Source organism: Vulpes vulpes, unplaced genomic scaffold (genome assembly GCF_048418805.1).
Source record: "Vulpes vulpes isolate BD-2025 unplaced genomic scaffold, VulVul3 Bu000000627, whole genome shotgun sequence".
Taxonomy (NCBI): domain Eukaryota; kingdom Metazoa; phylum Chordata; class Mammalia; order Carnivora; family Canidae; genus Vulpes; species Vulpes vulpes.
Genome location: NW_027325667.1, coordinates 202746 through 228834, shown reverse-complemented (window position 1 = coordinate 228834; position 26089 = coordinate 202746). Strand labels below are relative to the sequence as shown.

General features: G+C 37.4%; 1 pseudogene; it reads right to left on the bottom strand.

Annotated features, from left to right (window-relative positions):
* The window catches only part of LOC112912774 (thymocyte nuclear protein 1 pseudogene), a 59861-nt pseudogene extending 34211 nt beyond the window's left edge, over positions 1-25650 (bottom strand).
* Between the last annotated feature and the right edge of the window lie 439 nt (positions 25651-26089).

The window sequence follows — 26089 nt, the reverse complement described above, 5'->3', positions numbered from 1 at the left end:
GTCTTATTAGGTTCCTCCCTGACTACCATACCTAGTTTACACATAACGTAGTGACCTATGATGATAGCTCCTTCTGGAGCAGGCCCTCTATCCAACATTTTTTTTAGGTGTTTGAAGGGGAGGTAAAGAACTTTTCCTGGGGATCCCTGTGTGGCTCAATGGTTTAGTGCCTGCCTTTGGCCCAGGATGTGATCCTGGAGTCCCGGGATTGAGTCCCACGTCGGGCTCCCAGCATGGAGCCTGCTTCTCCTTCCTCCTGTGTCTCTGCCTCTCTCTCTCTTTCTCTATGTCTATCATAAATAAGTAAATAAATAAATCTTAAAAAAAAAAAGAACTTTTCCTGAATCTACTCGGTGTTGATTGCTTTTTAAATCAAAATAATCTTCATGCCAAAGAGGCCTATCTTGGGTCAGCCCACCCTTGGCCCCCAACGTAACTCTGACCCTATAAAAAGAATGAATCATAAAGTGATAGATGAAAGTTTTCTTCCAACACTAGAAAATTATGTATGGTTTGTCCAAAGTATTAGAGGCATTTGTCAAAAGCCTGAGACAGGGGACATTTGTGAGAACAGCAGACTGAAAGACATCAGGAACAAGATGTGAAGAAGTACAAGTGAGCTCTGAGCCATCATCTGGAGCAGTCCAGGAGCAGTTGAGGCGGCAAGCATCTGGGCTGCATTCAATAACAGAATGCCAGTAGTTCAAGCTAGTGATGTCAAAAATTTCAAGGGCAATAATGTAATTTGACCTGCCTATCCAGAAAAATTTGCATGCATTGCCATATAAACATAGATATAGATTTTGACATCAAATAACTTTTTACAACACAAATGCCACAATCCTTCTTGTATACAACTAACTCTTTCACTTCTTAGATGTATCTTAGATACCTTTCAAAATCAGTATCTCTGCCTCCTCAGACTGTAGACTCAACAGAGCTTTAGTAGTGAGAACACCCTCACTTTGGGCTTTGAACTTATGGCTTCTTTAGTGTGGAAAGCCCTTTCTCCATCTATATGGTTTGTAGCATTCTTAGAAACATATTTCTACTTGCATATCACCAAGACCGCCTTTAATATAGTTCCTGTTCTTCTCTGCCCCACTTTTTTGTCCATCACTCTGTAACAACTGGTCCGGCTTCCATTTTCTTGATAGCATTACTCACCTTGACATTATGCATTTATCTTTTTTTTTTTTTATCTACCTTTCTTATGGAAAGATGAGCTCCAGTAGAATAAGAACTTTGAAGGCTTTATTACCACCATATTCTCCAAGCCCTAATATAAAGTAGGTTCTTGATAATATTGTTAAAAAGATGAATGTATCAATTATTTATCACTCACAAATAATTGATGATTATCAATGGTATGACTTTCTGATAACCAACCTTGTCCTTCATATATAAAAATGGGGATAATAATATTATCCAGCGCATGTGGTATATGTAAAATGACATGTAAAGATAAATGACTAATTATAATGGCAGCTAATACTTATTATGCACTGAACAAACTTTTCCTTTACTTGTCTCTCCAACCTATAAAACAGAGACTATAGTTAAATCCACTGATAAGTAAGCTGAGGCCAACAGAGTTCAGAAGTGACAGGCATATGATTTTATCCAAGGCAATAAGGTTCCAGAATGCTCTCCCCAGAACTACACTATGCCACTTTCTTAACACATATAGCATGGACTCAATGATGACTAATGTCCTTAGTAACATTATTATTGTTGTCATTGTCTTATTCTTTTCTTTTCATGACCATATAGTGTCTCATCACATGGATATACTATATTTGACTAAACAAATTCCTTATTGCTATATTCAGCTCCTTCCATTTTTATAAATCATGAGACTTTACAAGCAACGTCTCAATGGAATCTTCATACTTTGGTGTATTCTTTGAAAATATACCTATATAATAAATTTTCAAAATTGTAATAGGAAGGTAATTTTATTTTTTTAAAGACTATTTATTTGACAGAGAGAGCACACAGCAGAGTGAGAAGCAGCAGAGGGAGAAGAAGAAATAGACCCCCCACTGAGCAAGGAGCCAGATGCAGGGCTCAATTGCAGAACCCTGGGATCACAACCTAAGCCAAAGGCAGATGCTTAAGCAACTGAGCCACCCAGGTGCCCCATTTTAATTCATTTTAAAGATTTAATTATTTATTTGAGAGACAGAGAGTGAGGAGAGGTGCAAAGAGAGAGGGAGGCAATCTCAAGCAGACTCTCTGCTGACCATGGAACCCAACATGAGACTCGATCTCATGACCCTGAGATCATGGCCTGAGCTAAAACCAAGAGTTAGATGCTGAGCCACCCAGGCATCCCCAGTCAGGTCATTTTGAAGTTTGACATATCTTGCCATTTCATGCTTTTAAGAGATTATACTTTTATCTTTTGAGTCCTTAGAGGGTATCTCACATATATATTTGTTGGTCACTTATGCCCTTGTTTTTATCATCACTATTTCATTTTATATTAGCTTGGTAATTATTATTAAAAATTCACAAATTCATCATCTCCTTTGTAAATCCAAAACAAACTTATTCTATTTGTCTCAATACCTTAACCATTTTGCTTAGTTTGGCTGTTTACGAATCTATTCTATCATTGTTTGAACCATTTGATTCCAAAAGAGAGTTTCCAAAATTCTGTGTATTTTAATAAAGATAATGCTAATGTTTTGTCCATTTGATCTTGAAATTTCAGAGTGATTATAAAAACTCCTAATAAATTATGAGCTATTCATATCAGTAAATATTTTGGGAGGTTTGGCCTAATATTCTGAGCAAAGAGAACTCAGGAATGTTTACTAGACTTCCATAAATGTGCTCTCTGACCTAATGGTATTTCACAAAATATTTAGGTAAAACTAGAAGAAAAATTTAAATTTAAATAGTATATATTAACTTTTTTTTAGTATATATTAACTTAAAGACCAAAGATCACTCAAGAAATAACCATATTTTATTTTATTGATTGATTTTTTTAAAGATTTATTTATTTATTTATTTGTTTTAGAAGTGGGGGCTGAGGGAGAGGGAGACAGAGAATCTCAAGTAGGTTCCTCACTGAGTATGGAGCCGGATGTGGGACTCAATCCCTCCACCCTGAGATCATGACCTGAGGTAAAATCAAGAGTTAGATGCTTAACCAACTGAGCCACCCAGGTGCCTAAGAAATAGACATATTTTAAAGTCAAGACAGACGTTTATGGTTTCTAGGTCATTGAAGGAGGCAGCAGGAATCACTATAATTCCTTCTTGAAGAACACATGCCTTAAAAAGGTCACTACAGAGATTACTGAATACTCATATAAATACTGAAAATGGAATACCTTCAAGATGCTAACTACCTTTAAGATGCTAACTTATGTAAACAAAGTATGAAATGTGGCTACAATAATTTTAATTGCTATCGCTTTTCCAATGAACCTTTTCAAAAGACACTTGAGGAGGTTTACCAACTTAAATCGTCCAGTTATTTGGGAAGCACTGCAAAGTACAACTGATGAAGAGCATGTAAAATAAATGAAATACAGATTACATATATTTGATTGTTTCCCCCACTTTTGTATAGGCAAGCTAGGAGTGTATGAGTGTGTGTTCCTCTGTAGCATATTGTTTAAAATTCCGAATGGACTTACAATATTCCTGCTATTCATTACTAGTAAGATCTATTTTAATTCAAATAAGCACAAGAGGGCAGCACGGGTAGCTCAGCACTTTAGCGCTGCCTTCAGCCCAGGGCGTGATCCTGGAGACCTGGAATCAAGTCCCACTTTGGGCTCCCTGCAAGGAGCCTGCTTCTCCCTCTGCCTGTGTCTCTGCCTCTCTCTCTCTCTCTCTGTGTCCCTCATAAATAAATAAATAAAATCTTTAAAAAAAGAATAAACACAAAGATACTTTTTTTTTTTTTTTTTTTTTTTTTTTTGCTGAAAGTGTTAAGATAATATTTAACAAAACTGAACACATAGAAAGCCTTGTGACAATTGCAGGAAATTTCCCATTTGAATATGTGTCTATTTTTGTGTGTGTATGTAATACAAGCTTAGTTCAATATGGAGCTAAGAACAGAGAAGACACAACTCTTGCATCTCTTCTTTCTTTTAATGCTCATTGCCATCCTATAGTTCAAGTCCTGATTGTTTGTACTAAGCTAGTTATACCAGTCTCTTCTCTCTTGAGAGAACTACAAATTGGTTGGATTTGACAGTAAGTCAGCTTTTCCTCTAGTGAAAGCTAAGGCAGTTCAGTAAGTAAAAATAATTTCATCTGATCAACAGTCTAAAAGGAACAATTCTCATATTTCTTAGTTACCCATATTTTATCTAAAACATTATCAAGAATGATGTTATGCATTAGTTTTCTGAGAAATTAATTTGATAAATTTATACATGTCATTTTTCTGATATATATTTTTGACGCATACATACAACTGTTTTTTTAAACTGTGTGTATCTAAGAAACCTAAGTGAAGACATCTTGTAGAAATGTTGAGATGAGAAAAATGAAAATGTAGAGAAAAATGAAAATGAATTTTCATGTGTAAACCTACACATCATATTCAATTAACTCAGAAACACATAGATAGTAGGAAACACCTACTATGTGGAAGACATCGTTGGATGTGTTGAAGAAATATAATGCCTTAGGAATTGTGATCCTTGTTACAGAGAGCTCCTGATTTTGTTAAAGGAATACTATAGAATCACATAAAAATAAAATTCAAGGGAGTGTATCATTTGGCAGGAGGTGAGAGATGTAGACAATGAGTACTATGTAAATTCATAGGATGAAGAGAATGTTTAGTACTTTGCTGGTGAAGAGCCCTTTGATTTACTCATCTTCTACAGCATCACCCTGCTTTTATCTGTTTTATTTGTTTATGCTCCTGGCTAAGATTTCATCTAAAGAGAGGGTTCTGTATGGGAAAAAAAAAAAGTTTGAAAGTCACCATTCCCATAATGAAGCGGAACAGTGGCAAAGATTTTTTAAAAACAATACTGGGTACCCTAACTTATATGCATATGCTTGTTTTTGTAATGCATCATGTGGTGCTTTGGGAGCATGTTGATTTACTTCCTAACCTACCAACCTGCCTTGCATTTCAAAGTAAACATGGATGCCAATGTCTTTTCAAATCCTTCAGCCTCCGCTATTGCCTAAAGAACAAAACCCAAACTTTTTAGCTGAGCACATTCCCATTGTGACTCCATTTCCCAGTCTCTGTTCTATTTTTTTTTAATTGCCATCTTATACATGATACCACAACCATACCTCTCTTGAGATGTCTATTTCTAATTTCCATTATTCATATGAGAAAACAAAGGTTCAGTATGGTCGTGCCCCAGCAGATGAGAGGCTGTTCTATAAACTTAGGCTCATCTGCTTCTTCCTTCTTTTAGATTTTATTTATTTGAAAGAAAGTGAGCATGAAAAGAGGTGGGGCAGAAGGAGGAGCAGACTCCTTGCTCAGTAGGAAGCCTGATGCGGGCCTCAATCCCTGGACTCCAGAATCATGACCTGAACTGAAGGCAGTCGCTTAGCTGACTGAGCCACCCAGGTGCCCCAGGTTCATTGGCTTCTAAATGTGTGTGCTTTCCTTAACATACTCTCTCCCATGAGTCATTCACCTCTATAGGACCAGTGTTAAATCCACAATTCTTGCTCCATACGTTTGTTAGATGAATAACAAGCAGGGAATTGGATATGAAAGAGGAATGTAAGATAAAATTCTACCCTCAAGCCTACTTCCTCATGATTGGGAACATGGCATAAGATTATCAAAGCATTTCACAGTCTCTCTGTATAGTTTCTTCTTTAGAGAAGGGATAGTTTTCCCGTCTCTGATAGTCTCTGAAAACTAGTTGTCCATTAATCTCAGAGGCAGACTACTAAACTGTTATAGCAACATTTTGAGAGTTTCTGGTACCTCTTTGGAAAAGTACAATTGCTACAGTTTCACCGCTTTCTGGAAAATTCCATGGATGCTGTGGGCAGGTGAGGGTAAGAGAAGTAAAGAGAGGATACATAAATCATGATCTCATCAAAAGGCCTAGAGTGATTTCTATTTCTTTTGTACCTAAATACATTTCCTCATTTTGAAATAATTTTTTAAACAAAAATAACGGATGAAGTGCCAGGTTTGCACAGTACAGATAGTTGACAAAATTTCCACAGAGATACACTTTCATCCAGTCAAGTTAATCTTAACCCCCACACACACACTCACACACTCACACACACACACACAAACTTCCTTCAGTTGATTTACTGGATTTTTAGATACTGTTTTACAAGCTCATTTAATATCTCCCAATTTCCCGGGTAGGGCTTAAGAAATGACGTTTGTATTGTCTGCCAACTCAGGATAACACAAGTCTTTGTAGAAAACTTGTGCATAGTAACAAAATTTAGAGAAAATGTATATGCCATATAAAAAATATATAAAGCAGAACTCGGAAGAGTTTATCACCTTTTCCATAATAGTCCTTAATAAATGACAGCAATCTATTTCAAGTACCAAGAGAAACTATACTTGATCTATGCAAAGCTTTTCTCCTCAAGAATATGTGCGTATACCTCTGTGCCTATGTGTATATCTACGTGCGTGTGTGCTGTGGGGGAGGAGGGGTTTCCATAGACTCAGGGCTTTTGAGGAAATGAAGGAGAATATTATAAAATTTCCAAAGTCAGCAAAATAAAATGTAATAAATAAGAGATAATATTAAATAAATGCTCTTATTCATTTGGCTTTAGAAAAAAAATGACACACATCTAAATTTGTCTATTAAAAAAATGTTCTCAAATCTCCCCTAGTATCTCTTATTAAGTACAGTATGTCTATGCATTTTGTCTTTAATGAGCAACTTGGGGTAGGAAAGGTTTTGCTTTGTTATGAGAGCTCAAAAGTTATTTTATCCCTGGCGCAAACCTTTGCTTCTGGATGGGGGGGCATTGCACCTGAGTAAAACTGTCAGTCCTTCAAAAGGCTTCTGAAAGCAACTGTGATATTTAAAGATAAAAAGGATGAAGACATTGCCTGCATTCTGTCCTGTAAACCTTAGGGGTAAATCCTTTGATGTTCAAATGAGAGGACCTTAAATTCCTTTATCTTTCTACTTTTAAAATACTGTCCACAAATTCTTTTTATAAACACTTCATTCCATTTTCTATACTGAATGACTACTATTTTGTACGCAGACTAGATGATAAGTACATTCCATTTGAATTCAATGTCTCATTACATTTATTTTTCATATCTTCACTAAGGCAGACTATTTCAAAGTAAGTGGATATCTTAGGTATCATTAATTATACTTATGGAATTAAAATAACCGGGGATCCCTGGGTGGCACAGCGGTTTAGCGTCTGCCTTTGGCCCAGGGCGCGATCCTGGAGACCCGGGATCGAACCCCACGTCGGGCTCCCGGTGCATGGAGCCTGCTTCTCCCTCTGCCTGTGTCTCTGCCTCTCTCTCTCTCTCTGTGACTACCATAAATAAATAAATTAATTTAAAAAAAAAAACATTAAAAATAAATAAATAAATAAAATAACCTGGGAAGTTGAATACCAAGGAAATATTTACTGTCCCGTCCATTAACCTGTTATCAACCAGCATTTTGTTGTCATTTAATAATGAACAAAATTTAAAATTCTAGGTTCATGGTTCTTCATGGCTACTACTAAGTATCTGAGAATAAATCTGAAAGAAATTATATGTAACCTTAACTGTCCTATGTGGTAAACCTACTTACTCACAGAGAATGTCCAGTTTTCTGCAAATCCCCACATGTACGTTACAAATATTTTGGGGGAATTTCTAGGAAAGTTTCATAAATACTCCAAAATGTTAGCCTGTTTCCCACAGTCATAGAGCTATAGCACTCAGGGCTGCTCGGAGTTATTAATGATGGACAGCTTTACTGTGCTGCCCTGCTCTGTCTCTTCCAGGGCTCTTCCAGGGCAAAACCCTTACTGCAGAACATTGCTAGGGACCATCCTGGAGCACTTGTTTTGAGTGACATTTTGAAACCAGAATCATATTATTTTTTTAAAGATTTCATTTATTTATTTATTCATGAGAGACACAAAGAGAGAGAGAGAGGCAGAGACACAGGCAGAGGGAGAAGCAGACTCCATGCAGGGAGCCCGACGTGGGACTCGATCCCAGGACTCCAGGATCACACCCTGGGCCGAAGGCAGGTGCTAAACTGATGAGCCACCCAGGGATCCCCATGGAAACATATTATTTTAATATGGTCAAATATACAAAAATGTAGAAAGGACATTATAATCTTTATATACCTATTGTCTAGCCACTTAAAAATATAATATTACCTGTTATAGCAGGCTGCTGGAGAGACTCTTTGCTGTTTAGAGGGAAGTAGCTGCTGAGACTATGGCTGTTTTGTTTTCCCTGGATTTTTTCTTCCATTTCTCTAACTACTGGGATAGATGGTGTGCTTACTTCCATGATAAGGCCCCCAGCACAAGGATCCTCAGCACATGCCCAGTCACTGATGACAGAGGCAATAAAAAAAGACACAGGTTTTGTGGGGGCAAACTAGTGGCTCCATAGATTAATCTTCAGACTCGATTTCAGCTCAGGTCATGATCTCAGGGTGGTGAGATCAGCCCCACATCAGGCTGTGCACTCAGAAGGGAATCCTTTCACCCTCTCCTCTGTCCCTCCATCCACCTTTTTAAATAAATAAATAAGTACTAAATAAAATCTTTAAAGAAGGAGGAGGAGGAGAAGGAGGAGGAAGAGGAGGAGGAGGAGGAGGAGGAGGAGGAGGAGAAGAAGAAGAAGAAGAAGAAGAAGAAGAAGAAGAAGAAGAAGAAGAAGAAGACTACAAAAGAAGACAAGAGTTTTAGTGCATCTGTGTGGAATTCCCGCCCAGGCTCTGACCTATTTGATTCTGACCTATTTGTCATCCTTTCCTGACTGCCTATCCAGTGTCAGAAACTAGAGACAGTCTTCCTGGAGACTGCTTAGACCACCCCTGTAACCCCTGCTGTGGTCATAGCTGCATCATTCTTTGGAAGTTTCCTCAGCTCCAAATAAAACAGATTATGTTAGACCTTGCACCAACATTTCACCAGGAGTGTGTAAACTCACTAGGGTTTTACAACTGTCATAGAGATACTCTACACAAATATATTAATATATTTTCTCTATTCTTGAGGGATGATCTTAATTCTGTGTTAAACTGCAAATGTTTTTAAAAGGTAAATTTTAAATTTATTATTGTTAAAGTTACGAGTGTCTTGAAAATATCAATCATAAATATTTCCTATATTTTCTTGGTCTAAAATATGAACTTATTTTTTTAAAAAATTGTGATTTGTTTGTGTCAAATACACAAAATTGTATTTCCATATCTTTTTCTAAATGAAACATACAAGTAAGTGGCATACTACTTAAACATTCAAATTCATTACTCAAGGAATCAATTCTGCTATCTGAATGCATCCAGAAAATTCCAGAGTCTAAAGCAATTTTTAATAAATTAGAGAAAAATAAGAGCTGTTCCAAGTTAGATTATTACCTCTGTCCATCTGTTGGAGCTATGGACTACTTAAAATTTAACTTTCAAAATTTGAAGATGAAAGGCAGGTAGCAAGGTTGAAAACAGATTCTAATATCCCTTGCTTCTCATGCTTATCAAAGTCTTTCTCCCTGGATGTACTCTCATATTGTACTCTTTCTACTGTGAGTAATGATATAAATATTGATGCAAGCCAGCTTTATGTCTCTCACCTTTTCTAACTCTATATTCCATCAAACTTATCAAGCACATCAAACTTATTTTAATTACTGGAATGGGCTCTTCTTTTCTTTTCCACCTCCACCCCACCAACCCTGAGATTTTGTACATGCTCTTCCATCAGAGACATTGCCTCCATATTTCTCCATCCTTCAGGACAGGGATCGTTTCCAGCTTCATTGTTGTACATCCACAATGCCACAGCTGCACCATGCATGGCACATAATGGAAGGAAACCTTTGATCTATTCCTAATAGAACTTCATGCTACTCTGTTTTCCTTCTAATCAACCACTTTCACTTTTTAAGCCCTTCTCCAATCAAATTTTATGACAGTGTCTTGAATCTTCCTTCATAACTTACAACACCCAACAGAAAATATCTCATGCAATTATTTCCAGCTCTTCTCCCTTTTTCATTTCTAGTAAAGAAAGATAGTATTTTCCTGCCCTTGTAATAGTTATCTGTATATCACTATTACTGTGATCAAGAGTAACTATACCAACTAGGCTCTACGCAGGAACTAGCTGCCACACTTAAATAGCATAACTTAATTTAGGGTTTAATAAAATAATATTTACAAAAGTATAAGCAGGATTTAGAAAAAAAACAAAACAAAACAAAAACATAAGACAGTGTAATATTCTGGGGCAAGTAACACTGTTAACATATGTAAGTGAGGAGTAGGTAATTGGAACCTTGTCAAAGAGAGTCATGTGGGGAGGCTGTGTTGAAATAATTCTAGCCTTTAGGGAATCCCTGGGTGGCTCAGTGTTTAGCACCTGCCTTGGGCCCAGGGTGTGATCCTGGAGTCCCAGGATTGATTCCCACATCGAGCTTCCCTGCATGGAGCCTGCTTCTTCCTCTACCTGTGTCTCTGCCTCTCTCTCTCTCTCTCTCTCTCACTCGCTCTCTCTCTTTGTCTCTCCTGAATAAATAAGTAAAATCTTTAAAATGAAAAAAAAAAAGAAATAATTCTAGCCTTTGGTCTAAGGAAACAATCAGGCCTAGGAAGCCACATAAGAGGGCAGGGAATGACATTCTGGCATTCTTTCCTCTGTCTCTTGCACTTAACCATAAAAATTCTATAAAATATCAGCGACATATTTTTTAAAACATGCTAAGAGAGCACTAAAATCCTGGATTGAAATCGGTAAGATTTGCTTTGGATCAGGACTAAATTAGAAAACATGGCACAGTCTTTCTTTAGCTGTATTTCTTTCAACTGAAATTTCCTTTATAGAGTGAAATGTCTACGGTATATAGCTGTTCTATGGTGGCTTCTGAGTTTTGAATGTATGCCCAACCTGCTTGATATAACTGTGCTTTCAATTTGATCTATAATATGACAAAATTGACTTAACACTTCAAGTTTCAATCTGGTACATATAGCATATGCTATACTACTCCAAATCCCCACTTAGGTTTTCCTCGTGTTTTTACCTTTTTATTTGTGACATTTCAATCAGATTAGTTGTTGTGACTTCTTTTAGAGAATGCTTTTCAAACTTTAGGATGCATTCAATCACTTGGAGAGTCTGCTAAAGTACATTTGTCTGGGCCTCACTGCAGAGTTTCCTATTTGGTCAGTCTGGAGGAGAGGGCAAAAATTGGTGTTTCAAACAAATTCCTAGATGATGCTGCTGATGCTGCTGAGCTGCGGGCCAAACTTTAAGGAGCACTGATTTATGGGATTATACAAACCATTATCTCTAAATCTAATTGTTTTTTAAAAAGTTATATAATCTGGAAACTTTAGTTTTTGAAAAAATATAGTTTTTCTTCATATTTTATACGCATTTCTATATATTTTATGTGGGTTCAAAGAAGTTTTGGGGATCTAATTATAGTAATAGGTTTAAATTATGACATCATAATGATTTAAAACAGTTGAGGGACTGTTGGGGGAAAATGATTCTTTACAATAAGAATAATGAAGAAACATGATTAATTTGGTTTTAGAGTAGGGAAACCTACTGGATTTGGTCAAACTTTGATTTCTAATTGATATTTAAAATTTGGAATTCCAATATAAACAGCAGTAGCACCTCAGTTATTACATCACTTAGACTCACATTATTATATAAGAAGATATAACATTGCTAATGGATCTAGTTTTGAATGTTAGAAGCAAGTATTTTGGTCACCAATACATTAAAAGTATATTTCTCATTGACAAAATTGGTAACTTTCAAATCATTAATGGCCATTTCCATTTTGAATTTAGAGCTATGAATTTAAGGACTGAGTTTTAGAATAATAATGGAAAACATAAGTCATGTTTATACATGCTTATCTGTTCTATGCTGATTAAAGTATATTCATTAGGAAGTTTTCTTGTTTTAAACCATATTCCTGTTCTATGCTGATTAAAGTATATTCATTAGGAAGTTTTCTTGTTTTAAACCATATTCCAGTTGACAAAAATACCTTGATATGTTTGGATAGGCCTTATTTGTCTTTCTTTCTCCAACAATTACCATGGTACTTGGCATAGAGTAGAATCAGGATACACATATTTTGATGAGTTCACAAATAAAAAGAGCATAAAGTGTTGTATGCAATATAATAGAAGTATGTACTGGTGAAAAAAAAAAAACAGAAAAAAGCCCCAAAAGAAATGGTCAATTCAAACACTAGAGCACCACACTGTTCAATAGGAATTTCTGCAGTGATGGGGAAATATTCAGTGTCTACACTATGTAATATGGTGGCTAAGAGCCATTCATGGTTATGAAACATTTGAAATATGGTTGGTGCACTTGAAATGAGAAACTGAACTTTAAATTCAATTTTAATTAATTAAAATTTAAGTGGCTAGTGGCTACTATCTCCAATAGTAATGCAGCCCTAGAGAGAGAAGAGTGGTCTGAAAAGCCTTCATAGAAAAGGCAAATTATGACACCATTTAAGTCTTTAAAAAAAAAGTTGGTATTTACAAGGTAATGGCCACTGAGCAGGTTTGGAGTGAGGCTCCAGAAGCTATACTACTTGCCCACTCTTCACCCCACAACCCCAGCAGTGACCCTAATATTCCAGATGCTCCATTGAGCTAAGTTTGAGACATACTAGCCTATTCAAGCTGTAAGATAAGGCTGAAGATAGTGGCCTAGGAAATGTGAGCATTTAAGAAGTAAAGACAGAGAAAAAGACTGAGAGGGCCTGCTGGCTCTGTGGAATGAAACAAGGAGACGGTTCTTGAGAGTCAAGCAGAGAGTGGTGGGAGATGAATGGAGTGGTCAGCAGTTTATTGCCAGAATTCAATTAAGAGGTGGACTGAGGCAACAACAATGGATTTGGCAATTAGGCAGCTGTTGGCAGTGCTCTCTGCGATTCAGTGGAGTGGTGCTAACTGCCAGAGGCTTCACGGTATTGATACATGGGTTAACTTTAAACAGAGCAAAAGGCAATTTTACTTAGGTAAAAAAATGAGTTTCTTCAGGAATAGCAGGGGAATTACAATTCAGGACAGACTACGGTGAACCATAGTCAAATCTGAAGAGATAAAGGGAAGGTCAGCTTTTATTAGGTTTTAGGAGGAAATTAGGGAGGCTGTTTTGAACAAAAGTTTATTGGAAAAGAACAAGAGTTCGAAGTCGGGGCAGTTTCTCACTGGCTGCAAACAATGGTTGGTGTATTGTTGCTGGGTCAGCGAGGGATCTTCCCTCCTTTTCTTAAAAGCAAAAGATAAGTTCCTATGTGAAAAGGGTCCTTCCTTGTGGAAATAATTCTGATCTTCCTTCTTCCTGCTGGTTATGCAGGAGAGCTCCCCCCCACCTTCCCCCCCCCCACCCCCCACCTCCTCCAGGACTTCCTAACTCCATTTGAAATCAAGTTTCCTTTATTTTCACACATGGGAGGTGAGGGAGTGAGTAGTTATTTTGAGGATGATGTTATGAAAATAAATGATAAGGCAACAGGAAAGGAAAGTAGTTTAGGTATGGCTTTTATTTTTTTAATGGGGAAGATTTGAGTTTATAGTGTGGTGATTCAGTCTGTGTCACCCAAAAATATGCCACTTTGACATATTAATTATTTTGAACTAAAGGTACTTGAAAAACAGCCGGTGCAAGAAAGATAGTCTGACCTTCTTGGTTCCCCTGAAAGCAGGAGATAAATGTTCCATGTGAAAGGCACCCTCTGGCTAGCTGGAGGGAAGAAGGCAAGCTTTTCACTGGGGATGAAGAATTTACCAAACCTTGTTACTCCATCATTTTACCACCCTTAGCCCACATCCATCTGCCTTGTCAATTCCTCACAAATTTATTGCTTCTTTGTCTAACTGGTGTAAAAGATTCTTGCTCTGATCACTTCTTTGAATCTGGGTTCTTGTAGGTTTCTACAGGATTACATGTTATTTTTCTCCTGTGATCTTTTTGTTACAGGAAGATTTCAGCCAAGAACCTGGAAGAGTATAGGACAATTTTGTTTTCTCTCCTACAGTAGCTTCTCAGGAAAGACTAAGGATACACAACTGAAAAGGAAATGAGCCACAAGTAGAACTCTTGGTATAAAGCAACTTCCCTTTGCGCCCTGACCTCTTCCCTTTGATGACAAGCATAGCCAAGCATAGTCAGTTCCTCTGGGTGAAACAAACTCCCTTCCCTGGCCAGTTGGCCTCCTCTCCACATGCCAGTACAGCGCAAATAGTATTCCACTATCCTCCCTGTGCCCAGTATTAATGCAATCACGATCTTTCTTGTCTCAGCTCCACTTTCTAAAGCAAATATTAAAGTAATATAAACATCATAAATTGTCCGTAAAACATCACATCACTATATTCCTTGTACTAAATAATGATGCACTTTAGGTCAGCTACAAAGAATTCAAGAGAAAACTCTGTGAAATCAAAAGCTCTGAGTATCAGTCCCAACTACTCACTATTAGTTATAAACTATGGGCCACAGAAATGTAGTTTACCTCTCCACACTTTTTCTTTTTACCTATGCACTTCTCATAGGATTTCTTGGAGGTCAAAATCTAGAAAATGGAGATCCTATATTAGAGGAGGTGCATTTAACAATGATAGCTCCTCCTAAGTATGTTTTCTTTCAGCTTTTTTTTTTTGAGATATAATTTGCATACCTTTAATTCACCCATTTAAAGTTTGCCATTCAAAAAAAAAAAAGTTTGCCATTCAAGTGTTTTTGATATATTAACAGAGTTGAACAGTCACTACAATCAACCTTAGGATATTTTCATTACCCTAGAAAGAAACCCCACACATTTTAGCTCACTTTCCAATCCTCTTATTTCCCCTCACCCACCTCTGCCAGCCCATGCAGTGACTAATCAATCTACTCTCTGTCTCTATAGATTATGGAGATTTTATTATATAAATGGTGTCATCTGATATGTGATCATTTGTAACTAGCTTCTTTCACTTATTACAATGCTTTCAATGTGCATCTGTATTGTAGCACATATCAGTACTTCATTGATTTCTACAGGCAAATAATATTCTATTGTGTAGATAGACCACATTCTATATTTCCATTCTCCAGTTGATCAACATTTTTGTGTTTCCACTCTTTGGCGTCTATGAATAATACTGCTGATGAACATTCTTGTGCAACTTTTTACAGGTATATATATATATATATATTTTTTTTCCCCCTTGGGAATATACCTAGGAGTGGAACTGATAACTCACATAATAACTCCATCCTTAACCTTTTGAGAAACTGCCAGATTGTTTTCAAGGTACCTGCCTAAGTGTGTTTAAGTAAGTTAGGTTTGCCTCTATCAGTTTCTGTTTTGCCCTTGGGTCTGAGCTTGGATGTTGCTGAATCAGAAAGCATTCTGAGTTAGGCTCTCTTTTTCGGTGTTCACATGTATTCTATGATTACATCATGATGGCATATCATACCATATGCTAACTGAACATTCACTTTTTCTGACGTCTCTGTGAGTGCCTTCTGCACTGCTGGTGGCCCAGTGCTAAAAGCATAGTAGGTGCACAGTCAATATTTGTGGAATCAGTTTTAGGGTTATAAGGAATTTTTGTCTTCTTTATATTTCTCTGTAGTTCCTATATTTTAATAATGAGTATGTGTTACTTTTGCATTACTTTTATAGACAAAGTTATGTAATTATAATATGTAACTATAATTATACATAGCTATATAATTATATATATATATAAATTATCTAATTTACTTCTAATTACTACTAGTGAGCATGTTTAATTATATTTTCAGGTAAAAATCAATTTATAGCCATCCTTAAAATATGTGGTATCAGCTGTTTTTCTTTAGTATAGAAAAAAAAATGTTTACCTTCAAATGTTTACCAAAGATATTTTGGATAGTAGGGTTTTTTTGGTGAGGTATATTTTAGTGTATTTCATTTCTCTATAGTAAAAATGGCTTGTGTTATATTTAAAAAGATTCTTATTTTGGAAAGTATCATTCAGTTTCCTTTGCACTGAGTCCATGTTCAACAAGAAACCCATAAGCTGGATTTAGTTTCCAAGGAGTATTGAAGATTCCCTAAGCGGAAGACACGAATATTGCAATCTTTCAAAAGGTAAATATAGCCCCTAATACACAATGAATACATTGTCCTGCTGGAACTTTGTTTAATAAATCAGTCCCCAATAGCTTGATCAACTCTAATACAGATTTACTCTAATGTGTAAAATTAAGAACCCAAGCCTATGTGGTGACAACTTCACAATACTGCCGTAATATAGGACTCCGCTTAGAGTTGGCAGCCAGTCTCCCTGTATGACACATCTGCTTTATTATTGTGAACTTTTGTCAAATATACAATGAGATCAAAATGTTTGTGGCTCAGGTAATCTCCATCTTTTATAGTACAGAAGACTGCATTTTGAACAGAGTGAACCTTAGTTGGTGAGTTGGTATGTGACTGCTTCTATGCACTGTGTACTCTTTAACACAAAATAAGAGTGGCTAAGATGTAGACTTTCTAGCCCCACAGCCTGAGTAGGAATCTTAGCTCTGAATCTTAATAGCTGTGGGATTTGGATATATTATTAACCTCTCTGTCCCTCTGTTTTCTCATTTGTGAAATGGATACACAAGCACCTATCTCAGAGGATTCATACAAGGGTTTTATGTATTAGTGCTTGTATAGTCATTATATGTGGAGAGAATATAATTAGCAGTATGTAAATATTAGCTAGGGCTACTGTATCTATTCATTTTAGCCAGATACTGAATGATTGTGAATGTCTGACTGCATTTCCTTTAAATCAGTCTGTACTTTAGACACTTTATTAATTTAGGCTATCCCATCCTCCAATGGTTCAAAATATTGAGCCTTTTATATACTTTCCAATGTCTTCTTTCTTCACATTTTAAACCAAATATTCAAATGATGCATATAAATATAAATTGAAAACACATTGATTTTTTTTGATCCATTATATTAATTAAAAATTCAAGCACAGTGGAAAACTTAGCTGTAAAACCTTAACCCTATTGGAGTTGAAAAAAATGTTCCATTACTCATGGAAATTAGTGCGCCAGACATACCTTTCCATGTTTAGTGAAGGGAATATAATTAGAGAAAAATTTTAAAAATGTACTTCCTTTTTGAATTAAATGTTGAAAGCACTGTAACCTCAGATTAAATACGAGCAGCCTCTGGTAAAGTGAATGAAAAAGGCGCTTTAAAAATCACCACTGGGGAATTTAAGGAAATAACTTTCACATTAATAAGTTAAAGCTATCAGTGTAGAGTTTTGTCCATTCTCCCTTGAGCTGTTATTACTCGCCCAGCAAAGGGAATGGTTATATTAAAAGCCAACTTTGGATTTTTCTTTCCTTTTTTTTCCTATAAATGCTATGCATTGATCATTCCTTTAATCATTCTTTTTCAGTTACTATTCCCTTTAAGGAGTAACAGAATTTAGTGCTCTCTAAAAAAGAAATGACACAATGTAGGGCAACAAAGTCAAGGTGAAAAGAGCCTGAGCTGTACCTGAGGATTTATTGCATTGCCTTGATAGGAGAATGTCCTCTTTGGGCTGCGTTGTGCTTGTAATTCTTTGCCTCTACTCCAGTGATTCTTGGTCTTGACTGTACATTAGAATCAAGTGAAGACCTTTTAAAAATTCTAGTGTCCAGGCTGCACCACAGTCCAATTAAATCAGAATCTCTGGGAGTGAGACCCAGGCATCAGTATTTGTCAAAACTCCCAGGTAATATCAATGTGTAGCCAAGGTAGGGAACCGTTGCTCTGGAAAATCTCTTCTAATTCCCTGGAAAAACACATTTAGGCGGCCATTTCCCACAACCAGTTCCTGTTCATTAGTAATCATGTCATACTTCTCACTCCAGAAGTTGGGGAGCTTTGGGGGATGATATTTTCTTTTTGTTGTTGTTGTGACTCAGAAGCACTTCATCTCACATGACATTTTAGAGGTGGAGAAACTAACTCATTGGAACCTACTACTATGCTCTTAGACACTTTGGATGACATGGGCAAATAATGATTTAAAAAGATAGATATAGGGGATCCCTGGGTGGTACAGCAGTTTAGCGCCTGCCTTTGGCCCAGGGCGCGATCCTGGAGACCCAGGATCAAATCCCACGTCGGGCTGCCGGTGCATGGAGCCTGCTTCTCCCTCTGCCTATGTCTCTGCCTCTCTCTCTCTCTCTCACTGTGTGTCTATCATAAATAAATAAAATAAACTAAAATAAACTTAAATAAAAATAAAAAGATAGATATAAAAGAAAGAAGGAAATATCTAAACCATTGGATATTTATTTTATAATGACTAAAAGCTATTTTTTAGAGATTAATACAATGTCAAGTATAACATCTGTTTTACTCTGGTTTGTCTCAACTTATTATGTCATCTGAATGACAGTATTCTTCTGCCACAGAATAATAACAACAATAATAGTAAATATTTTGCATATATGTTAAGACTGTGGAGAGAGACTTTAACATACATAACTGTGTAAAGTCAGTAAAGCATCTGCTATGTTGCTACTTCCAGTTCAGAAAATAGGAAACAGAGGCTCAAAATCTTTCCCAAGATTACCGACCTCCTCATTCTTCTTCAGTATACTTGATTCAGGTGTTTCTACTCAATTGGATTTGATTATGATGGCCTCATATCAACATCTTGCGAAGCCATGGGTCAGGTCTCCATCCTCATCTTATTTCTTCGTCTAGCATTACTCAACACAGCTGAGCATGCCCGTCTTCTTGAAATATTTCTTTAATAATTCTAATAATTCCAGAATCTTCTGATTTTTCTCCTATCCCAACAATGACTCCTCAGTGTGGCTGGTCCTTCTTCACCTGCCTCCAAATGAAGGATTTCCACCAGGTCATGACACTAGGCCCTCTCTTTGTACTTTATCTAAATTCTCTCCCTGGATGATTTCACAAGTCACATAACTTACATCCCTGGATGATTTCACAAGTCACATAACTTACATACCATCTAAAATATAATACAGCCCACATTTATATTTCAAGCCCCAACTTCTCCACTGACCTTCATCTATTTACACAACTTTTCCTGTTGCATATCTACTACACATTTGGAACTTCACCAATACCTAAACAGTCTACCTGACTTCATCCTCAGATCTGCTATGCTACTTCCCAGGACATCATTGTTCTCATCCGGACAACAATAGGGAGGTCTTAATGCTCAGCTTCTACTCCTATCTCCGTATTGACCATTTCTCTCCACAGAAACCAGAAGGGTCTTTTAAAATTATGCCTTAGACCACAGCACTTCCTTGTTTAGGATGCTCCAGTGACATCCAAATCCCTTGCCATGAGCTGAATATCCATGTATAATCTGATTTCTGCCTCTCTCTTTTACCCACTCATTCACTCAAAAAATATTTTTCACCTTTCATATGCTCCAAAAGATCCATCATGTATTTGCTCATGTGGAACTGACGTATTGGTTGGAAAGGAACAACTAAAAGGAAAGACTGTGTGTGTGTGTGTGTGTGTGTGTGTGTGTGTGTGTACAGTTGGATGTTTGTTTAAAATAGGATGGTCAAGAAAAGCCTTTCTGCGTCTGTCCCTGATGGGGTGACATTAGGGAAATACTTAAATGAGATCAGGTGGGGACTGTCTGGAGTGAGATATACTGAAATCCTTTATCACTCACACACTGTCCCTATCTTACAGATATATAGTAACCTTTTTCTGTAACTTTAACACTTCTAGCTTATTCCTGCCCTTGTATCTTTGTACTCAATTTTCTCTTTGCTTGGAGTTCTCACCTGAAGTTTGCCTGTGTTCAGGTCATCATTTGGATTTCAACCAAACACATCCTCAAGTAGCCACTCTCTGGGGACGCCAACTACCTCTGTACCTCCTATTACTTTCACTGTCTAGCCAACTTACCAATGTCCCATTATTAATTTTTAGCTTTATTTATCACAATCTAAAATATTTTGCTTTTGGGTAGAGGAAGGTTATTGTTATTCTTTTTGGTCTAGCTATTTCTGTGAGTGCAATACCTTAATAGCCTTATTCACTGCTGTGTACCCAGAGCATAAAATAGTGTCTATAATCTGATCTTTTTTTTTTTAATATAAGACTGGACTTGAACCCAGATTTTCAGACTCCGTGATTTTTCCACTGAACCAAAGTAGTCAATTGCTTATTTATTATAGGTTGTCCAATATCTCATAACTGTATTTTCTTTGGCTCTTTTTGCTTTTTCATTAGGTAAAATGCCTCTCTCACCACCTTTAGGTTGTTCATTTAAAGTGTCACTTAAGGGGATCCCTGGGTGGCGCAGCGGTTTGGCGCCTGCCTTTGGCCCAGGGCGCGATCCTGGAGACCCGGGATCGAATCCCACGTCAGGCTCCCGGTGCATGGAGCCTGCTTCTCCCTCTGCCTGTGTCTCTGCCTCTCTCTCTCTCTGTGTGACTATCATAAATAAATAAAAATTAAAAAAAAAAGAAATGGTATTATTTAAAAAAATAAATAAATAAAGTGTCACTTAAAGTGATTGGTTAAGCTAATGTGGCTAGTTAGGTTAGCTGTTAGCCCAGGAAAAATATGTTGATTCCCTTTAGAATAGTGATTTTCTACCCTGCCTTCACAGTAGAATCTCCAGGGAGGGGAGGTATTTTATAGCATATCTAAGCATGTACCTCACCTCCAGAGGTCATGGCTTACTCTGGTTAGGATACAGCTAGGCCATGGTATTTAAAAAATCTCCAGTGATTTTAATGTATAACCAAGACTGAGAAACACTGCTCTAGGAAAAAGCAGCCCACCCAAAATGAAGTGACAAAATAAGAAAAGCGATAACTGACTATTTATACAAAGCACTGCTCTGAAAAGAGCTTTGAGGATTACATACAACTCTTTTTAAATTACCTCGATAAAATCAGAATAGCATATAGAATGTACAGGGCATATTATAGGAAAGCATATGAGTATCACTATCAGGAAACAGCTTTACATATCCTAATAGGATGAGACAGATTTTGAGCTGCTTCTCTGCAGGAGAATAATGCTTTTCTCTCCTGGTATCTTTTCCTCATGGCCCTGAATTATGGCAAAGGAAAATAAAATGGAACCCTGGAGGAGCCCCTGCAGGAAATCCATGTGAGAAAAATACCACATTTTATAAGTGTATGCTGAATAGGTGGGAGTTACAGAATCATTCCTGTACCTGACTGCTGCTATACTTCCAACATTTCTGATCTCAGGCCGTAATTATTTAGTACATCAGCAAAGTATTGTTAAATAACTATCATCATACCGTAAATATGTCTTTAGGGACCATTATTTCACGCAACATTGAAGGAAGTACTTCACATATTTTAGCACATTTTATTCTCATACAATTCTTCCGGATAGGTATTTTTAATCACTATTTTTCAAATGAAGGAATAGGCTGAGAAAAATGAGACAATGTGTTCAAAATCACACCACTGAAAAGTGATGGGGTATCCGGAGTCAAGTTTTTTGGACTACAAATCTGTGCACTTTGACAGCAATACTCCACAGTACTAACTCTGATGGGTCAAATGTTTGGTCAGGTGCTAGGGAAGGACACTCAAAGAGGGGAAGTTGTAACTGATAAAGACTTCAAGTAACATTTCGGGAGTGAGAAAATGTTCCTGAAGGCTACCAGTGTTCTTTCTCTCTTCTCTCCATCTGCTTCCAACTAAATCAACAGATTGTCTAGAAATATATCTTTCTTGAGGATTATAACACAAGGATGAATAACCTGCCTTAGAAGAGGAATACATTTCTCTCGAAGCCAAATACGGGGATCATAATGGTTATGGGGTCTTGGCATGGAGTTAAGGAATGGTGATGGGTCATGGAGTGGATGATCTCAGCTAGGGCCAGAGAAGGTGAACAGCTTAGCGGGTGGCACCCTCCCCAAATTGGAGTCAAACCACCACAGAGTAGAAATTTGGCAAGGATACTGGGAAATTTATCTCATCAGTCTTTGGAATTCCCAGCTCCGGATTGGAAAAAAAAAAAAAAAAAAACGACCCTAAAACAGCAGCTTCTGATAAGATGATGATGAGCCTCTTAAAAGTGAAAATATGAAGATTATACAGAGCTAGATGACACCTTTCATTTGCAGGCCCTCTTGGAACCACCTGGAAAAATATTCCGATGATTCGTTTTACTTCTGTCATAACCCTGTAAGCAAAAGCCACCAGTAGCCTGTAAATAGGGGGGTGTGTGGGAGCCTGCGACAAAGACTTTGAGAAAACCACAAGCACATATGCCATTCTTCTAACTAGATTTTGTGCTTTTTATGTGTTCAGTCAAGAATGAAAACAATATTATAAATGTTATGCTTTCCAGGCTTGACAGATGCTCATCTTAGGACGGAGTTACATACACAGATAGAAAATGAGCTGTAACAAGTTCTTTGCAGAGGATAAGTGGGTGTTTTTGGAATCCTTGATGAAAACCCACTGTAGCATATACATTTTTTCCCTTATTACCCAGATTTATTCTGTAAAGCTTTCCTTCCACCATTTTTACCATCCAACTGACAATTTGCAGTGTTCCTATGTTATTACAGCTTACTTGGTATAAAGCAGAAATGATGTTTTACAGCCTCTATATGAAGTACCATCGAGAATTAAATTGCTTTCCTTTCTTCTTATCATTGTGAATTTGGTGCAGATGAAGATGGAAGATTGGCAGCCAGGGAGTCAAAAGTCCTCTGTTATCTATGAGATACACATGATATGGGCAGAGGCAGCCCAAACTTCCCTCTTCACAGGCGTATGCCAGCTTTCAAATCTTGGAGAAAGAGCTCTGTGGGAAAGTATGTCATTTGTAAGAGATAGGATTTTCAGATAGGCCTTCTTTTAAAAAAAATTTAAAAAAGCATTGGGATTTATAAAGTGGTTAGAAGGAAAATAGCAAGTTGAGAGTTGGGGAAAAGATTTACTAAGGTGCTTTTTGTGTTCCTGTTTGGTTCGAGAACAATGTAAGCCGCCCTCCTTTTTCCTTTTTTGTTTTGTCTGGTTTTGGTTTTCTGCTCACCTTCATCTGTGCTCTACCACTCTGGAATTCTCTGCCCGTTTTTGCTGTGTCTGAATAGGCTCCATTCCTGTAACAAACTACTTTATCAGCCATAGCCAAGTCCTGAGGCTCCCTATAAAAAGACACTGTCTGAAACCCTAGACCATCATGGAATGTCTCCCCATGCTGCTTCTTTCACTTCTGTCCCTGCTTCCAACCTGCCTGCTCTTGCCTGGGTGATTTAGCGTTCTCATTGCCTTGCACCTGGTCTCGCCTCACAGCTTAGCTTGACTCCAGCTTTGTTCCTGGACAAATCTTTCAGCTTCCGTCTTGCAGGTTGGGAGCCAGGTCCATACCACCCTATACAGAATCCAGGCTCTAGAAAGCCTGGCCTGGGCTCAGCGAGTTCTGACAGGATACATCACAGGCAACAATTGCCATGGATTTCTTTCCAACCTGCCAGGAACCATTTCTTCCTTTTCTTTTGCATGGGTTTCAAGGAGAGTCTAAGTTGCCAAAGGGCTCACCTTGAGCAAGTTCACCAAATGCTCAGGTCAAACCTTTGGTTGCAGCTTTCCTCTGTCATCCGCTGCACTCCAACCCGCAGCATCTCCCTCCCTCTCCTCCTGCCCTGGGAGTTGCGTAGCAGATCCTTTGAGCTTACGTTGTTAAGCACAGCCTTGTGTAGTGCAATCTTCAATAAACTTTCCTTATTCTTACGGTGAGTGCACTAACAGACCCCATGATTATACTTTGCCTGCGTTAGATTTTTCATCTCCCAGTGCAAACCTGCCACTCCTTCTGTGATCCCTATTTTTGTTTATGGCACCACCATTCTTGCAGGCTCCCAGCCCTAAGAAGCAGTGACTCCTCTGATTCATCCCTTGCTGACACACTCAATCTCTTTGCAAATCCTGTTGATTTTCATCCATCCTCAATTTTCTCTTCCGACTACCACAATCCTTATTTGTTTAGATGGACTATTGAAAGTGCCCTAATTTGCCCTCTTGCCTGCTGATTTTTCCCCTTTGAATCCATTTTATACCTTCCTGCCAGATTAGGCTTTCTGAGGCATTTCAATTTCTGTTCTTTAGTTACTTGTGCGACTATTAGGGGCATGGCAATGAATTCCTTTAAATTTCAGCTTATCTATAAAATTATCAGCATAATATCTCAAAATAGTGTCATTATTTTTTAAGTGCTACATTGTCACAGAATAAAGCACAAAGCTCTGAGCCTCCTCTTACAAGCTTTCAAATTTCCTATTTAGTCAAATTTATTTCCCAGCTGTTTTCCTTCGTCTGCACTTCCGATGCTGCGATGGTGATCGGAAGATGGCAATGTTAACATCGAATAACCCCCATGTGCCAGAATGATTTTAATCACTTCTACGTGGATTAGCTCATTTAAACCTCAAACTAGAATGTAGGTAGAATTACAGTCCCCTTTGTTCAAATAGGAAATTAAAGTCGAAAGCGGTTAAAGTAACTTGCTCCAAACCTCACAGCAAAAGTGCAGAAACTAAGATTTGAACCCAAACAATGTCTCTCAGAGATTGTGCAGTTAAGCAGTATGCTAAATACTTCGTATCAACTATGCCTTTTTTTTTTCAACGTTATTCTTTCAAAACGTTTTTTTTTTTAAATCACAAAAATCAGCAACAGACAGAGAAGTGAACAAATATTCAGAGTTCATTGAGTCATAACCAAACAGCATCCAGGTCAAATACAGAACATTGCTAAAATTCCCCTAGCCACCCTCTGCCCTCCCAACGCTACCCCTTCTGGCCACAAATGTAAGTAGTTTCTTAGTTTCCTATTTTGTGGGAAACATATCTGAGGTTTTATTATAATCTTACCAGTTCAACATGAGTCCTAATCACCATAAGAAAGTTTTGAAGTGGGGATCCCTGGGTGGCTCAGGGATTTAGCATCTGCCTTCAGCCCAGAGCCTGATCCTGGAGTCCCGGGATCAGTCCCATGTTGGGCTCCCTGCATGGAGCCTGTCTCTGGCTCTCTCTCTCTCTCATGAGTAAATAAATAAAATCTCTAAAAAAGTAAAAAGTTTTGAAGCCTTCTTAAGCCAATGTCTACATCAATACATCAATATGTATCTATACCTATTCAAACATACTGTGTGGATTCTTCTGTGCTGGGCTTTCACTCAATATTTTATTTGTGAGATTCATCCAAGTGGTTGCATGTTTCTGTTTTTGATGGTTATCAAGTTGGATATCTGGCTACTAAGGTAACCACGATGAGATCTTTACCTTTACTGCCGCTGAGATCATGTTGATATTCTTCTATGTTATCTTCTAGGTTCATTATTTTAAATTTCAAATTTAGATCCACAATACTCATCGAGTTGATTTTCTGCATACGGTATGAATTGTGGGTCATTTCCTCTTTATGACATCCAATTGACCCAGTACCATTTTTTGAAAAAAAGATTGCTCTGCAATGTAACCGTTGCTATAAGTCAAGTGTCCATATTTGCATGGGTTAGCTTCTTGGCTCCCTATATTTTTCCCATTATTTCATTATGAAAATTCTCAAGCATACTGAAAAGTTGAAAGTATTATTCATTAAACACCCAGGCATCCACCTCCTAGATTCTACTGTTAACATTTTGTTATGGTTGCTTCCTCAGATGCTTATCCAACTGTCCAGTCCTCCGTAAATTCATCTTTTATAAACATTTCAAAGTTACCGCTATCTGTGCCCTTTATTCGTAAGCACTCCAACATCCCTATCATTAACTAGAATTCATGATACTTCACCCTATTCTCCAAATTCATACAAATAAAATCATACAGTACTTGTTTAACTAAAACTTTTT